This window comes from Oryx dammah, unplaced genomic scaffold (genome assembly GCF_014754425.2).
Source record: "Oryx dammah isolate SB20612 unplaced genomic scaffold, SCBI_Odam_1.1 HiC_scaffold_5, whole genome shotgun sequence".
Classification (NCBI taxonomy): domain Eukaryota; kingdom Metazoa; phylum Chordata; class Mammalia; order Artiodactyla; family Bovidae; genus Oryx; species Oryx dammah.
Genome location: NW_024070189.1, coordinates 52099391 through 52118390, shown reverse-complemented (window position 1 = coordinate 52118390; position 19000 = coordinate 52099391). Strand labels below are relative to the sequence as shown.

At 41.7% G+C, this 19000-nt stretch overlaps 1 protein-coding gene across 7 annotated transcripts in view; it reads right to left on the bottom strand.

Annotated features, from left to right (window-relative positions):
• PPP2R2B (protein phosphatase 2 regulatory subunit Bbeta) overlaps positions 1 to 19000 on the bottom strand; it is a 482191-nt gene that overhangs the window by 170637 nt on the left and 292554 nt on the right. The window contains exon 1 of one of the 7 annotated variants that reach the window (XM_040239793.1): positions 18354 to 18568. The exons of the other annotated variants lie outside the window; for them this stretch is intronic. The gene's annotated coding sequence lies outside the window, so the exon portion shown is untranslated. Of the gene's footprint in view, positions 1 to 18353; positions 18569 to 19000 lie in introns of those variants that run through there. 7 annotated transcript variants of the gene reach the window in all.

The window sequence follows — 19000 nt, the reverse complement described above, 5'->3', positions numbered from 1 at the left end:
TTTTTTTGAGAGTGTTTTAATAAATCTAAAGGACGCATGATGCCAATGGCACAAGGGACTCCACACCATCTGTTGAGGTTGGGCAGGTTGCTGCCTGTCTGCTTACTACGAGAGGATACCAGGATCTTAAGGCTGGAGAGACTGCCAACACTGGATGGCTTTGGGAGTAATGAATGGCTCGTTTTGCTACCTTGGTGGACTGGGCTTGCAGACTCTCATGATCCCTCTACTAGGACCATGAATGCTCTGATGTCCTGGATATCTTCTCTAACTTTTCAGCCAGTGCTGCTTGAAGATACTCACACACTATGCAACAACAGTCTAATTTCTTCATTTTGTTCTTGGCAAATTTGAATATATCGTATAAACAGGGTAGATCATAATGAAGGAAAAAATCAAGACAAGCTATCCCAGGTAGTGCTAGTGGTTAAGAATCAACCTGCCAATGCAAGAGATGCAAGACACAGGTCCAACCCCTGGGTCGGGAAGATCCCCTGGAGGAGGAAATGGCAACCCTACTCTGGGTTGCCTGAAGAATCCCAGGGACAAAGTACTCCAGTACTGTTGCCTGAAAAATCCCATGGACAAAGAAGCCTGGCAGGCTATAATCCATTGTGCCACAAAGAGTTGGACACAAGTGAGTGACTGAGCACAGACATAATTAAAACATAAAACTAAATATACAGTAACTGTTATGGGTTGAATTTGTTGTTTGGTCTTTCAGTTGTGTCCAACTCCTCTGTGACCTCATGGGCTGTAGCCCTCCAGGCTCCTCTGTCCATGGGATTTCCCATGCAAGGATATTGGAGTGGGTTGCCACTTCCTTCTCCAGGAGATCTTCCCAACCCAGGGATCAAAACTACATCTCCTGCACTGGCAGGCAGGTTCTTTACCACTGAGCCACCGGGGAAGCCCATGGGTTGAATCATGTCACCCTAAAATTCCCAGTGGTCACATACAGTTGTGAGAGCTGGATTGTAAAGAAGGCAAAATGACAAAGAATTGATGCCTTCAAATTGTGGTGCTGGAGAAGACTCCTGAAAGTCCCTTGGACAGCAAGAAGATCAAACCAGTCAATATTAAGGGAGATCAACCCTGAATACGCACTGGAAGGAATGATGCTGAAGCTCCAGTATTTTGGTCATCTGATGTGAACAGATGACTCACTGGCAAAGTCTCTGATGCTGGGAAAGACTGAGGAAAGACGAAGAGGGCGCCAGATGATGAGATGGCTGGAGAGCGTCACCAATGCAATGAACATGAACTTGGGCCAACTCAAGGAGATGGTGAAGGACAGGAAGGCCTGGCGTGCTGCAGTCCATGGGGTCACAAAGAGTTGGAGATGACTGGGTGACTGAACAACAACAACAAAATTTACGCTGAACCCCTGCCCCTACCCACCCACCCCCAATATCTCAGAATGTGACTTTATTTGGAAATAGGGTCACTGAAGATGTAATTAGTTGTGATGAAGTCATGGGGGACCTTAATCCAAGATGACTGGTGTCCTTGTAAGAAGGAGAAATTGGGGTACAGAGACATACACACACACACACAGAAAGTCATATGAACAGGATGGCAGAGATAGGGTGACCCATCTGTAGGTCAAAGGACACCAAAGATTGCCAGTAACCACCAGAATCCAGGAAAAAGGCATGGAACAGTTTCTCCATCACAGACTTTGAGGGAACCAACCTTACTGATCCTTGATTTCAGACTTCTAGCCTCCAGAACTGGGAGACAATACATTTCTGTTTAAGGCACGCAATTCATGGTACTTTGTTAGAGCAGCTCTAGGAAACGAAAACAGTAATTCACAAACCAGGTTCTATGCTTAGCATTCTGTTTATCTCTTAACACACTTCCATAGCAGTCTTAGGCTTGCAAGATGGGTGTGAATTATTAATTGGTAGGAAATGAATGGCTGGATGGGTGGGGAAAGAATTGTTTTTCTCACCCCCCCACCCCTTTTTTTAAAACCACCAACTGTCCATCCTAATAGGTTTTCAATGAATGCTGGGCTGAAAGGACTTTGGAAATGATATAGGATCTACATATTTGGTACATATGTGACTTTGTTGAAAATCTGTCAACTATCAAATAAGGTTACTAGCAGGCATCACATTTAGAACTCTCCCTGAATGTGACACATGTGACATGCCTTTTTCAAGAGAAAGGAAATATAAGGTAGCTCCTTTATGCCTAATGAGAGGGGATTAGTATTAAGCCCAGTGACTTTGACAGCATTTTTATTGGATGCAGTGCCTCCTCCCTCAAATCTATTCCAATTTAAATCCCTTAAGCATTAAGATCGGAGAAGGCAATGGCACCCCACTCCAGTACTCTTGCCTTGAAAATCCCATGGACGGAGGAGCCTGGTAGGCTGCAGTCCATGGGGTGGCTAAGAGTCGGGCACGACTGAGCGACTTCACTTTCACTTTTCACTTTCATACATTGGAGAAGGCAATGGCACCCCACTCCAGAGCTCTTGCCTGGAGAATCCCAGGGACAGGGGAGCCTGGTGGGCTGCCATCTATGGGGTCAGAGTTGGACAGGACTGAAGTGACTTAGCAGCAGCAGCAGCAAGCATTAAGATACTGTATTTACAATTTTTTTTTCTTTTCTGATTCTGTTTATAAATTATGTCAATTCTTCTCTCTGTGAAATCAATTTTCCCCAAGCTTTCCTCCAACAGATCGTTTGCAGTATAAGGGAGAAAACACGTACCAAACTATAAAGCCCAAAGGAAGAGGAACCATACGCTGAGTCAGAAACTAAAACACACCCCAAATATGATCACGAAATCATCGAGAAAATATCACTGCCAATCAGTATGCCTCCAGATTGAGTGATCTGTAACCAGGACTGCCAAGATTAAAGCCAAGACTGATGACATGCAGAAGTGGGCCTCCCTGGTCTTATTGATCCTCCCCCACTGAGAGAGAATCATGGTTTAGCAGGCAGAAATCAATGCCACTGCATTAAGCTAAGTCAAGTGTAGATTTATTCGTACCATGCTCTGAAACATCTTTATAAAAGTGGCAAAAAAATTTAAATCTATATATGGTTATACATACTCATCTATAAATAAATATGTATTTACCTAAATAGATACCTGTTCTTTTTAAAATCATATTTAAAAATATGAAAAAAAAATGTAGGCTGTTCCTACATTTTCTCCCACCTCCAATTCCAATTCTTTCTTTCAAGTATAAAAGAAGCCATTTGTGTTGAGATGTTGTCAACTTGGCTCCTTGAGCTGCACCCCAGATTTTGATGGAATGGCAGAGCAGACGCAGATATACTGCAGCCAAAGAGGCAAGGGAAACCATTTGCTCTTGAGGAAATCATCATTTTTGGCTCTGCAGGAGAAAGGAACCTGGCCCGTAGACTTCAATGCACCATAGGGAATGCAGAATTTGTTCTCTGCCTTCCTCCAGGGAGAACTCACAGGCTGGGACTGAAGAGAGCTTTCAGACTGAACAATGGGTGGAAAGCATTGCCCTTCTAGCAGTGAGAAATGTGAAATTCCAATTCTATCCTCACACTTGTCACCAGGGAACCACCCTGTGGTTCATCAGTCCTAGGACACTAGCCAGGCAATCATTTGTGCTCAGGGGCTCAGCCTTAACTTAAAAAATCATCAGGAGTGCCCAGAAGGGGCTCCTCCTCATTTCTCATCTCTAACAAACAAAGAACAAAACATTTTACTTCAAGAGATTTTGGAGGGTTCTGATGGAGAACAGCTTAGAGCTCATTTCTCCCTTAGGCAGGCTGTCTTTCAATTTCTTAGCCTGCTGTGCCTGTGAAGACATTTATCCTGCCTTTATGCACATTCATAGCCCCTTGGGCCCTTGAAATGCACCACCAGCCTCGGGTGGGTGGCCAGTAAACCAACACAAGTCCCTTCACCAAACATGCTCAGCACCACAGAGATCAGGTGGTTAAGAGCCCAGAGGTCAAGTTTCTGTTCAGTTTAAAATATAAACTACCCATTCCTAAATCACTAGGAAAATAAATCACGGCCCCAAAGCCCTTCCGTCTTTCAACAGGAGACACCTGTGTTTTCATAGCAGTGTCAGCGCACTTTCTTAGTGGATCCCAAGACTAAAATGCACCTCTCAAGAGAGAGAAAAAGAGAGGGGGGCATGCAGGGAAGGCAGCAGAGAATGCTGGATCAGAATCAGCAGGCCTGGGTTCTTTTCCTAGTCCCACCACTTCGTAGCTGTCTACCCTTAAGTGATATAACTTCACTGAAACCCCACCTTCCTTGACCCTAAAATGAGATATACCATTGACATATATATACTACCATGCATAAAACACATATCTAGTGGGAAGCTGCTATATAGCACAGAGAGCTCAGCTTGGTACTCTGTGATGACCTGGGTGGGATGGGGTTGGGGGGTGGAAAGCAGGTTCAAGAGGGAGGGGATATATGTATACTTAGAGCTGATGCACATTGTTGTACACCAGGAACCAACACAATATTGTGAAGCAATTATACTTTAGTAAAATAAAAAATTTTTTTAAAAATGAGAGGTAGAATTTCAACAAATATTCTAAGGTTTTGAGTTTTGTACATAAAAATGGGATAATGAAGACTGATTTGCCGTGCTATATTATGGTACATGTCCATCTCTTTGCAACCCTAAGGACTGTAGCCCGCCAGCCTCCTCTGTCCATGGGTACATGTCCATCTCTTTGCAACCCTAAGGACTGTAGCCCGCCAGCCTCCTCTGTCCATGGGATTCTCCAGGCAAGAATACTGAGTGGGTTGCCAGTATATTATGGAAGACCCAACAAAAACATAGATACAATAGTATTTTGTAAGCTGTTAAGTAATATATAGATGTTAGTTACTGCCATATGGACCAGAGGAAATTCTTGAAGGACTTAATATCAAGAGCAATTTGGCACAATGACTGGGGTCCTAAAATAATATTAATATTATCACTATATCACTAAATCTATCATAGTAATAAATAATAAACCTATAATCACTAAATCTCTCTCAGCTTTGGTTTCCGCACCTAAATGGCTTGCCCTCTGCAAGAGGAGCACACGAGATCAAGGAAGTGTAAATGTGCTGAAAACTGTAAACTGTCCCCAAAACGCAAGCAATTATTATTTAGATAACTCATTTTGACTTTTGGCATTACGGCGCACACACTGTTAGTTCCTGGCGCCACGACAGATTTTAATTGGCCTGGCTATGAAAACCTTCTAGAGCTATTATGTGCTACACCTGTGATGACCATGCAGCGTGCTAATCGAGACAATTAGGCTGGGGACCCAGAGAACGGCTTTCCACCACTGAGCATAATCCTCCTCACTTTGAGAGGGAAATTAACAGCTGCTTTATGGTCTCCCACATCATCCACTTTCTTAGAGAGAGATCCCCACCAGATCCACCTCAACTCTGCAACATTGATCACTGGTGCCTAGGCGACATAACAGCTGTGAAGAAATATTAAGTCTGACTTTGAAATGATTTTTGGGCTAGGAGGGGGGGAAAATGTCATATGTGGCACACGCTGGGTAAAACAGTCCCTGAGTGACAGCCAGAATCAGGGGGAAGAAAGTTCATCACTTTTAAGGGATGTATTTAACAGGAAGAAAAAAGGAACAGGGAATGAACAGATCAGTTTAGCTCTCAAGCACTTATTCTCTGCCTACAGAAGGGAGAGGAGATTGAAGCTTCCAGGCCAGTGTACCTCTGCTTTTCAGCTTCTCACTGACATTACAAAACCTTCAGGGATTTCCTTCCTCTCCCCCATCTCCTGATATGCCCATCTCTTCTGAGAAGCATGAGAAATACATCTTGTTCTTTGGATTCCTTTTCACCCTTGGACAAAGTCACCTTGGTTGGCAATTAGTGATTATTAATAAAAAGATGGCAAACATATTAATAGGTGTTTGCTATATGCTGGCCATCAGGTTCTGAGTTTCCAAATAGTTATCTCTTTAGATCCTGTGAAATAAAAGGTGTTATGCAGACATTTTAACTCCTGTTTTACAGACATGGAAACTAAGGCTCAGGAAGGCCAAACTAACAAGTTGGTCGAGTCTGGGCTTAAACTAGGGTCTGTAGACTTTAACGCTTTTCCATAACATCATTGCTGTTTGTCATCTGTGGAAGAACCATTACTCAAGGGCTTGGGGACAAGGGCTAACTCACTTTTGTGACCCTAGTAACTAGGATTGTGCTTGTCACCTTCTAGGTGCTTATTGTGGAACTTAATTTTGGGAGAAGAGGAGTTTCCCAAATTGCATACTATCTTTGGAATGAGCCTCAGCATCCATTCCTAAACATCTTCTCTGCCTTGGCTGAGTCACAGAAAATGACTCTTGCTCCCTAAAGGTGGGTGGTTTGACTGTGAGATCATCTTGGGGACATAGGTATGTCTGGGAGCAGATGGCTCATTCCAAGTGGGAAGGTCCCAGGAAGGAAGCAAATGGTTTGGGTCTACTGCATTCTGCTTTGGAAGAGGCCAAAGTAAACCATTATACCAGCAGCTCCCAGTTTGTGGTAAGTGCCCCATGGTATATCAGCAAACTCACACGTGTGCTGGAGGATGTTTTAAGTTTGGAGAGAAAAACAGCAACAATCACCGTCTGTTGGATCTGTGAGAACTAGCACAAGAGAGCTCACATTTTAGCATTAGTGTGCGGTTTATTTCCTTTAATAACACAGTATCTTTGCAAAGCTGGATTTTGGCAGTTCATGTAATCAAAACAAGTACTGTGCCAAAAACAAGGTAAAACAGAAAGTGAAGCTGGCTGTGTCCAGGGTGATTTCAGAGTTTGAGAAGCTGTGTTGAGTCCAACAGAGGCACATTTGTCATTACGAGCAACTGTAGTTAAGATGAAATAAAATATATGATTTCTTTCAATTTATGTGTGGTTGCAAAGAATCACACACGACTTGGCAACTGAACAACAACAACAACAACAACAACACAGTTTCTATAACCACTCATCCACTAGAGGACATCCAGGGTGTTTTCAGTTTTGGGGCAACTATGAGGAATGCTGCTATAAACACTGTGTATAGGTTGGTGTGCAGCTTCTTGTGTGAACGTAAATTTTTATTTTTCTAAGATAAATGTAAGGAGTGCAGGTTCTGGATTATGTTTAGTTTTTAAAAAACTGCAAAATGGTTTAGCAGAGGGGGTATACGATTTGACTTTCCCACCAAAAAATATATGACAGATCAAGTTTTTCTGCATCTTCACCAGCATTTGGTGTTGTCACAACTTTTTATTTTAGCCACTGTGATAGATACATAGTAATACCTTATTGTATAGTATTAATACCTTATTGTGTAGTATTAATTAGCATTTCCTCAATGGTATTGAACACTTTTTGAAGTGTTTATTTGCCATCTAAATATCCTCTTCGGTGAAACGTCTTTTCACTTTTTTCGCCTGCTTTCTAGGATTATTATCTTTTTTATGCTGAATTTTGAGGCTCTTTATATACTTTAAAAACTATTTTTTGTCTGCTGTGTATTGATAGTTTGTAAATACTTTGTCCCAGTCTTTAGCCTGACATTTCATCTTAACAGGGTTTTTTCTTCCTGCAGAGCAAATAGTTTTTAACTGTGATGAAGTTCAACTTATCTAATTTTCCTTTTATGGATCATGTTTTGTGTTAAGTGTAAGACATTTTTACCTAACCTAGATTCTAAAGATTTTGGTTTTCTTTTTTTTCTCTAAAAAGTTTATAACTTTAAGTTCATAAAGTATACAACACTTAAGACTTCAGTCCATTTAGAGTTAATTTTTGTGTACACTGTGAGACTTAGATTGAGGTTCATGGTTTGTCTGTGGATGCAGTTGCTCCAGCACCATGTGAAGAAAAGACTTTTTTTTCCTTCATTAAACTACAAATCAAAAATCAGTTGGGCATATTTGCATAGGTCTGTTTCGGGAGTCTTTATTATGTTCCACAGATCTGTAAATCTATCCCTCTGTTACTACTCTATGGTCTTCATTATTATTAAATAGCTCGATTTCTATCTTATTATTCTTTTAAAAATTATTTTAGCTATTATGGTTCCTCTGACTTTTCATATAAATTTTGGAATAATCTTGTCTATGTCTACAGAAAATCTTGGTGGGATTTTATTAGGAATTATATTGAGTCTGTATACCAATTTGGAGAAAATTAATACCTTTTCTATGTCAAGTGGTCAGGGAAGGCCCATGCTTTTAAACACCAAATAACAACACTTGTTTATTTTGGGACTAGTATCATAAACTTAACTTTCCAAAAGGGGCTTTAAGTACCATGTTTAACAACATGTAGCCTTCTTTGATGGCAAACTGAATACAGAATTATATTTCTTGACTACAACAAAACAAAAACTCAGTCATCTGCTAAATGACAAGATAATCTCACCCTCAACATTAGAAGTAATAGAGAGTAGTGGGGACTGTGGCTTGCAGGAGAAAGCATGCTGCCTAGGAACAGGCAGCTACTTAATTTCTCTAGTTGTTGAGACCATGGACACAGCATTTTCACATCTTGTAAAATTTCAATGGAAGCCAGAAATCAATTTTTAAAAAATCTAAAATGTTGGCAGCTATCATAACATAACATAAGACAGGTAAAACACACACCTTGATGGACTGGATCCAGATACCAGCCAACTCTCTGTCGTTTCTGGGCTGAAGGAGCCAACAAGAGAGCCTCTCCAGCCTCAAGAAGTTTACACTTCAGTGGAAGTAACAGAGAAACAGACACCGCAAAGCAGTACCGCCTGCTCTGGGACCAGGTGGAGCTGTGGCGGCAAGTGGCAGGACCCTTAACTCTGTTTTGGGAGGTCAGAGATGACTCCCAGGGAAGTAAATTTATACAGTAACTCAGAGAAGCTAATTCAATATGTGCTGTTTAACCCACAGTATCTCTAGCAAACATTGATAGGATCAAAGCACAGGGCAAAGCTTTGTTTCTGGGTATCAAAGAAAGTAATACAGAAGAGGTCATATAATTCAAGGATTCTCCAAATATCATGTCCCTTCTTAGAGGAATTACAAAGCAAAAGCTTTCTAGAGGTGACAGTTTCTCCAGCCTCTTAGAGTAATTCTGAATTTCTTAAAATCACTTACAGGGGTAGAATCTGACCTCAGCCTGCTTCTACAGCCTCCTCTTCTGTCTCCCTATTCCTGCCTTTTTTCTGCTTTTCCAATACATAAAGATTCAAGTTCTTGTGTTTTGTCATCCATCCACCCAATCACCTACCCATACGTCCATTCACTCATCCATCTGTCTATATCCATTCATCCAAGCAATACTGATTTAGGACCATGATTCCAGGCACTGGTAACACAACAGTGAATAAAGCTGACTCAGTTCCCACCCTCGTTGGCTTTACATTCCAATAGGAGAGATAGACATATAACATGTGGTTGATGTGAGGAGTTCTATAAAGAAAAATTAGACAATGTTAAGGTACAAGAAATAATATTACCATTTTCAATAGGGAGTTGGGAAAGCTTCTGGTTAATATTTGAACAGAACTTGAATGAATCAATGGAGCAGACAATAGAAGTATAGGGGGAAGAGTTTCCCAGCAATAAGAAACCACAAGTATAAAGAGCCCAAGTGGGAACACACCTGGCCCACTCGGGGAGCAGCGTGGAGGGTAGAGTGTGTGGGATGCAAGGGCGGCAGGAACAGAGGCTGGAGAGGAGGCCCCATCTGTGAGATTCTGAGGGCATGGTTCACACAGGCCTTCAGTGTAAGGAGAAGGCGTTGAAGGATTTGAGCGGGGCAGTGACGTGATCTGACTTACAGAGAGCAGACAGTGGGTAGAGACATGGAGACAGATAATCCTGTTGGTAGGTCATCACAACAGTCCAGGTGCGAGAGGGAGGCGGCTTGGACCAGCGCAGTAGCGATGAGGGCAGGGAGAAGCTGGCCAATCTGAAATGCTCTGGAGATTGAAGAGACAGGTACGCAAGGGGAAGGAGTCAAGGATGACACTCAGGGTTTTGTCCTGATCAAGCACATTTACTGACACAGGGAACATTCTGTGCCCACAACTTCACAAGACTGGCTCCTCATCATGATTGCCACCCTCATGCCAATGTCCCCTTTTTGGAGCATGTTTCCTGACCACCCCGATTCAGTTGAGAGTTCTCAGTTTAATTTTTTTCTCAGGACTAACCAAATATCTGAAATTCTCTTTATCCTTTTATTTCAACAATTGATCATCTGGATTTCCTGACTGCAATGCAAACCCCAAGAGAATAAGGACCATGTCTACTTGGCTTATTGCTACATCCTCAGTACCTAATTCAGAGCCTAGATGATGGGACATGGTTGATAAATATTCATTGAATGAGGCTTGGATGGTTTGAGACAAGTTAAATAAGGCTGCAGTTTCCTTAGCATGGTTCTTTTCAGAACCTTGAACAAGGCAATCAGTTAATCAATGAAATAATATTGATTATTTGGTCCAAACTCTGTGCCAGAGTCTGAGAAAGCAGAATTGAACACAAAAAGTACAATGTGCACCCCCATGGAGCTTACAGCACCCTGGTGGAGTGCAGTAAATACTCTTACACACATGGGCTTCCCCTGTGCTAAGAATTCAGAAGGGAAGGTTCCCAGAGCTCTGTGATCTGAGGATCCATCCTTGTCAGGTAAGTACAGAGCAAGCAGCTCTGAGCTGAGATCCACAGGAGACATCCCCGTGGGCCTCAGGGATCTCCGAGTAGGGTATATGCTCAGACTATAGATCCCGGTTTCCATGGTGCTTCTCGTGAGAATAAACATTTTGGCAAAATCTGAACTTCTCCAGTCTTCTCAAGCACTGGGGCTCAGCTGGGTTAGGAACATAGATAAAGATGAGCAGCTGGTTCATGACAAAACTAGGGTTCTGCATTTATCATGACACGTCTGCAAAATGGCAACAACACCTACTTAAACCTATAGTCACTCCTGAAGGAAATCAACCCTGAATACTCAGGAAAGGGGGACAACAGAGGATGAGATAGTTGGATGGCATCACCAACTCAATGGACATGAGTTTGAGTAAGCTGGGAGTTGGTGATGGACAGGGAAGCCTTGTGCACTGCAATCCATGCGGTGGCAAAGAGTCGGATGTGACTGAGCAACTGAACAACCACCACCTACTTCAACAGGACTGCTGAGGGTGAAAGGTATTGATGTTTATAAAATGCTTAGCACAGTGCCTGATACACAAGAAACACTAAACAACTAATAATTATCATTAGATTTCAAACTCTTGAGGGGATCAATATGTGATTGATTACCCTTACTCTTCCCACACATAAACATCAAACAACACAGTACCTTACACACAGGAGGGGTTTAATAAGTATATGTTGAATGAGTGAATGATGGTTGTCTCAATGGCACAGTATTTTGGATCAGGCCAATCATTCTAATGAGGGACGGCACAGTAAATAAACAGAAATCAATCAGGCCAAGCCCTTTTGTGAAGTTAAGCTGTCAAATGGTTGGTAGCTGCTATTAATGATTCTTGCCAGCCAAGGACACTGGACAATTTAAATGGTAGGAAGTCAGTATGGTTGTTGACTTTAAAGTAAGCATAAGTTATATGGTGGGAGGGCCCAGAAGATTCAGTGATTTTATGCATCAGTAACTTGCAATAGGAAAGCTCAGCCAGAGTCCAGGAATAGTTGCTATTGAAATGGCATTTCCTTTGCATTCAAATCTACAAGCTAGATTGGTGCATGTGATTTCTCAGCTGCTACCAGAATACAGGAAGTGGTTTCGAATGAACACTAATCAACCAGGCTCTCCAGGGGCACCTTGTACCTGAAAACCTCTGAGCACTTTGTAAACAACAGTTAAGTCTCCCTCTCCCCTGAGGTATGGGCTCCGGGATTTTTGCTTATATCAAGCAGAGTTGAAGTAGGAAAGCTGTAATCATGAGCAAAGTGGGTGTCAAAAGGGATAATTCTCATGCCCCTCACAAGTCTATACTTGAAAAGGGTCCAAATTATTTCCAAGTCCCCTAAGGCATTTTACCTGATAACTTCTACCACAAGTCCTCCCAAGCGTCTGGTGGGGGGATGAACAAACGGTTGAAAATAAGAATAGCCACTTTGGAGGGCAATTTGATACTAATTGTTATGGTAAAATCCTTCAACTCAGCAATTCCACTTCAATGCATTTTTACTAGAGAAATCCTGGCACATGTGTTAAAGAGGCATCAGCAAGCATCCCCTCTGCTGTGTTTTCTATGAAAATCTGAGATTAAGTTCAAGGTGTATCTAGCAAGAGGAGAATGATTAAATAAAGAAGGGAATAGTATGCAGTAGTTAAAAGAATAAGCCAATACATATAACAAAATGGCACATAAAATAATATGTCCATCATAAAACAGATTATTAAATGACAAAAGCAAACTATTGAATCCTATGTGCTGTACAACATATGTGGTGGTTTTAAAATATGTCCAGAAACTATTAAAATTTGATTCTCTTCTTGTAGCAAGTGGAACCTGATTGACCTCCCCTTGCATGTGGGCCAGACGTAGTGACTCATTTCTAATGAATAGAATATGGCAGAAATGACAGTGTGTCACTTTCAAGACTAGTTCAGAAAAAGGCATTGTGGCTTCCTCCTTGATGTCTTCTGCTCTCTCTCTCAGCACTTGCTCTAGAGGAAGCCAGCTACCCTCCTACAAGAACACTAAAGGAGCTCTGCAGTATGCCCAGGCAGCAGTCTTCAGCCAGCAGCCAACGATGGACTGAGGCCTCCAGCCAACAGCCATGAGTGAGCCATCAGGGAAGCAGATCCTCCAGCTCCAATCCAGCCTTCAGATGACTGCATTCCTGGCTTATGTCCTGACTACAACTTCATGAGAGATCAGAAGTGAACTCCTCCCACCCCCAGTACAGACATCCATGCATTCCTCACTCTTAGAATACTAAAGGTTTTAGCTATGAAAGGTACGTTATTTCAAACTGCTGAGTGTTGTGACAATAATCAATAACTAGTATACCATCTATATAAACATTAATTTTAAAAATTTAATACATAGAGACAAATGTATAGAGGAAGGTCTGGAAGGAGATGCACCAAAGTGGCACTAATCCCCTGAAGAGTGGGATTGGGAGAGTTAAGGTGAAATTAGCTTCACCTTCTCTGTTTTTGCTGCACAAGACCCTGTACATGTATTACTGGCATACTTTTCAAAAACAGCTAAAGGAAGGAAATGTAATTTAAAATTCCACTACTTGAGAATTTCATGGTAAGTCATATAAGGCTGAAGCTTACCTTTGATCATCTCCAAGAAAGAAGGTTGCTTAGCAAACTTGTTTAATAATAAACAAGGTGATTAGCAGAGCTCTCCAACCATACTTAAGAAAGCCAACTCCTGTCAGTTACTCTTATAAATCACCTCAGTCTAAGTCACACACAATAAGTGATTCTTTCTATCCATGTTTCTTATCTATTGGTATTCACAATATTCTTACTCCCAAAGAATAGCCAAATTCTTTTGAAACTGACAAAGGTGCCTCCATTGAAAAAACTAAGTTATATATTAATGCACACTGTTTTATCAAGCAGCTTGAAATCAGGCTAAGGTTATGGAAAAGGTATTTTTAAAGTGACTTTGTACTGGATTTCTTTTAGGCTTGTGCTAATCTGTTTTTCAACTTTGAGCCTGGGGGTCTGCATCGTTTAATGGAAGTTCTGTGGCCAGGACCCTGATCTCTGTCTGGGGCTAGACTGGCTGCAGGCACCAAAGTTTCATGCATTTTCAGTGGAATTGGGTCCAGAGCCTAGTGCAAAATGCCTTCTGGGTGACTGACCAGAAATTCAATCACAGCACATTCATTTAAAAAATCCCTTTCATGTATCATTTAAAAGCAGCCTGCGTATTTAAATTTGCATATCTCTGACCCTGGATTTTGGAAACACAGGAGAAGTATGAATTTCTGTTTAGTTTTCGGGATGATGGAAGGAAATAAACCAGAGGCATTTCCTTTCCCTGACTACTGGGTAGATTTACTACTTCTGAAGGATTCTGAACCCGCAATTCTGCAACATAAGCCGCTGTCCCATGGAGCTCGGGAATAACAATAACTAACAGTTATACAGCATTTTATACTCTTACAAAATGTGTTAGCATTCACTGCCTCATTTAACGGGCAAAGAGGCTCTTAATTATACTTTCTGATGAGGGACAATGATTCTTTCAAACTCAGCATCTGCAGAGATTACTCTGGTTTTCCTTTCAAAGGGACACACTAAAGAAATAATGATGCAACGCTCTAGACTCACCAGGCTGGGAAAGAGTACACTGTAGCAGGTGTGAGGCTGGTTAACTTCCCTACACCACAGCATGCATCTAGTTTCTTTCAATGAACTCAAATGTGTATGTGACTCTCTGCTACAGGAAGACAGGAAGGTGAGAAGGTAACTGCAGGAACTTCAGAACCTTGGCTTGAATCCTGGCTCTGCCATTTTCTAGATGCACAGTCTTGAGCAAATTGCTTCTTTGTTAAATATTTCAAATCACCAAACTTCTCAGTTTTCTCATCTGAAAAGTGGGGCTGGTGTTAAAATGGCACAAACATCATAGATTTTCATGAGAAATACATGGATGAATTCACATAGGATGCTAGAAGAGTGTCTGGTGCATCACCAACACTGGGTAACCATTGCTGCTGCTACTGTTACATACAATGAGCTGCATTTTAGGGTGGGTGGGTCATGAGACACATCCTTCACTCATTCCAGGTGTGACTAAGAGGCTGTCTGCAGGGCACAGTGCCCAGCTCTGAGGATGTATCAGAAGAGTCCCTTAGGAGACGTGCATTACTGGTGGATCAGTCAGATCCAAACAAAATTAAAAGTGAATGAGGTGGTAGAAGGGTTATGAATGAGGAATTGAGTTAGAGGATGAATGAGAACAGGTATTATTTGATTTTTGAATGTGAGACCCAGTGTTTCAAAACATGGGAGGAAAAACAGTCTCAGTGGTGGGAATAGATAAATGAGAACCATGAAGGAGGAAGGAGCTGGTCAGGTTCAGGAGCTGATGGACCATGGCAGAGAGATGGGCTGGGTGTGTTCTGGCCATGGGGCAAGTGTTATGGTTTTGTTCTGCATGGAAAGGGAAGCCACAGAAGGGTGTGAGGCAGAGAGGTAACATGGTTTCATAGAGATTATTTAAATATATGGCATTCAGTACAAATTTAACATATGTAATGGTACCATGGATAAATATCTATTATACGCCCATACACATAAATATGAAGAGAGCACTGGCTTTCATGTGGGCTGAGGATGGGGAATGGGGTGACTAGAGCAGGAACATAATAACTGAAGAGACATTTGCCAGCAGAAAAGTACAAAGTGCCAGTGGTGTTCAGAGGTAAGATGTGGAGAAGCAGAGAAAGGGGCACCATCTGAGGTGACCTTGAAGAGGGCATTGCTTTTAGGCATGCAGAGGTGTCTGGAAAACCCAGAGAGTATTGCTAATTGATGTATATCTTGCAAAGAGGCCATATATTAATAGATCTTCCTTTGCAGTGTCCCAAATTTATATATGGATCTTGGAAATCTGCAAACAGGTGAAAGCTGGGAGAGGGAGCATTTGTGTATCTCTTGTATTCCAAGTTACAGGGCACTTAAAGACTACTCTGTGGAACCCAATGGCAAGGAAGGTCCAGAAATAACCATGACTTGTCTGCACCCAAGTGCAACTCATTGCCTTGACTTCGCCTTGGCTTCTGAAGGCCAAGGAAACCCATAGAGCCTGACTTCCATTTTCCACAAGGCACTGAGGTCAAAGGGAACATTTCCATGCCTTGAACTGAAACAGTAAACACAGGCAGGTTGATATCCAAATGAAAATGACCCAGGAAGGACACGGAGCTCCCCATGCCTGCTGCATCAGCAAGTCCAGACAAAGACCTCACGTAGTGATACTATTCCTGGATTCATTTTGCCCGCATCAGTGTTCTGTTTATGCCCTATTTCTGCCTGGTGGGCCACCTGCACCTCTCAATACACACATCTGAGATGTTAGCACTGCTGAGAGTTGCTCATACAAGCATTCTCTTTGGATCAGAGCTTTACAATGGTCACATGATTGAAATTCCAAATGACTGTCCCAAAAGTTAACCCATAGCAGCAAAAGAACATGTCAACTAGTCTCAGAAGAGCTGGGTTCAAGTCTCAGCTCTGCCATTAACCAGCTTCATGATTCTGGGCAAGAACCCACATCTTGTGAATTTCAGTTTCCTCTGGGCTGCAAGTTGCCAACATCTACCTCAGATATCTGTCAGGAGGATTAACTATAATGCCATTCCCTTCTCCAGGGGATCTTCCCAACCCAGGGATCCAACCGAGGTTTCCTGCATTGCAGGCAGATTGTTTATCATCTGAGACACCAGGAAAGCACAACTATAATGCACATGAGGGTATTTTATCAAATTCATAAAATACAAGTATGGTACTATCATCAATACTGTCAAATAACATCAAATGTTTGCAGAGTACTGAACAATGTTTAACTATTTTCGTTTGCTGTATTTAGTTAGCCAACAAATGAGGTCTTCACTAAGTTGGTTCTTTGAGAGGCACAAAATCTTGTCTGATTTTTGTTCCCTAGCAAAGTACCAGCACTTCATAGGTGCTCAATAAACCAGTGCTGAATGAAAGAAGGAAGAATGAACAAAACCACGCCAGGGAATGGACAAACATCCCTGTGTGGCAGACAGAGAATATCACTCCTGTTTCACCTGTCTGGATTCCGGCAACAGCTGGGTTTAGCAGTGTCATGAACTAAAATTTCACAGTTACATTTTTGACAGAACAGGGCTTAATCCTGCCTTTCCAGCATCCTAAATTGGTCCACTTTGGTCCCTGTTTTCTCCTACTTGGAATGTTTTTTCAGTGAAGTGAAAGCCCACTGTTTTCCTATTGCAGTCTTTCAGTTCTCTCTCTTAAGCCATCTGCTCCTTTATGTCAAAACTTATTGATTTTATTTGAAAACTTTTAATTAGAAGCTTCCAGGCAGTGGCAGAGTTAAGTTTAGATACTTCCAGCTTGTCTCATCCTCAGCAGCTGCAGTAAGGCAATAAGGCTTATGATTTAAGTTCATTATTATCTTCATGTTGATGTCATTTTGTTTTCCCTTGCTATTTCATTGTTCCAGTAAGTTACATAAGGCTTAATAGCCACCAGATTAATACTGCTTCTTAGAAATGACCTTCCAGGGATTTTTTCCTTATGTGATCAGATGCTGGCGAAGCTATAATAAGTAATAGATGTCTCCATTCTACTTCACCTTTAACCCAAAGACTACAGAAAACTTTACAAACATTAATTAAGCCAATCTCATTACACTCCAGGAGAAAGGAATTATCCACTGCAGAAAACTAAAACTGAGTTTAAAGTCACCTCCACAACATATTTAGAGTCAGGCAGTAAGCAAGAGAATTACATCTGTTCTATGCTATCAGAGAATTGTCTCCACCTTTATCTCTGTGGGCTTGGAAAATCCTTATTCATCCTACAAGACTCTGCTTGGTTATCACCTACCACAGGAACCCTCCCTTACTTTACCTTCCAGGTCCAACTAGGTGCATCCCATCTCCTTTCTATTCTACTGTAAGCATCTTCACAGACCCCTCATTAAACGTTTTAGAGATTGTATTCTCACTTATCTCTCTTCCCAGACTTCAGTTTACTAAGGATATGCACTCATTTTTCTCACCAAAGATGTGCAATTTATGCAAAATTAATTATTTTAGTGCTTTGCCCCCCCCCCACCCAGTTTATCCCATAGTCTGGCACGTAACAGACATTCATGTTTGTTTAACAGGACTAGATTCCTATTTTTGTTTTTAATAGACTTTATCTTTTTGAGCAGTTTTATAACAGTTTTAGGGTCACAGAAGAACCAAACAGAAGGAACAGCGATTTCCCTCCTCTCTCCTGCCCGTCCATGTCCCCCTCACATTGGCTTCTCAAGTATCAACATCCCTCACTAGAGTGGTGGTATAGTGTTACAGTGGATGAACCTGCATTGACACATCACCACCGACCAGAGTTCATGCTTTACATTAGGGTCCACTTGGTGGGTCTGGAAAAGTGGAGAATGACATGTCTCCCCACAGTAGTATCAGACAGAGTAGTTCCACTGCCCTGAAAACTCTGTGCTGTGCAGAGTTCCTTTATCAATCACCAAAGCATACTTTCTGTAGTGTGGCCAGAAATCTCTTAGCTTATTATTTAGCACCAAATTGATAAGACAAAACAAAACAGGGCAACACAGGCTGTTGAAACTTCTCTGTAAAGTACACAGACTGGTGCCTTGAAGAACTTACCATTCCTCCTGGTCTGGATCACAGTGAATGAAACAGCTTCTCTCGGTCTGCCCTATAAGTGTCCTTAGGTCCTAAAAGATTTGATACCACAGAGCCTGGACCAGTGGCCCTCATTCTGTTTTGTACAGCAACATACAAGGATGAAGTGTCCATGTGAGATGCTCTGATTAATCACTCATTTTTCCTTTCTTCTTTAACTTGAGAGAGAGGGCATAGGGACAGAATTGAGAGGGAGGGAGAGTATCACAGTTATCCAAATCCACTGTAATTTATATAAAAAAGCAAAACATTTGCTTTAGCTGTTGTTAGGAGTTAATGATTATGAGAAGGCTAAGGATTACCAAGAGTATGTTGCGATAGCATACTTGTGCCTGGCAGCCTGCAACTTGCCTCTGTAGACACTGAGAGCAGCCAGTGTTCTTAAATAACTTTGGGGTAACAGGAAAGGTATGTCTCATTGAAGCAGACAAACCTTTTCTATATACTTCAAGAAAAAAATTAAATGAGATAATTGCAAGCAAAGCATTTAGCCCAGCATGGAACAAATAGCAAACACCCAAGGAATTCAGCTATTCTGTAAGAACAACAACATTACTAATTCCTATTTATTGAGTGCTTATTAAGTGCCAGGAACTACACCAAGTGGT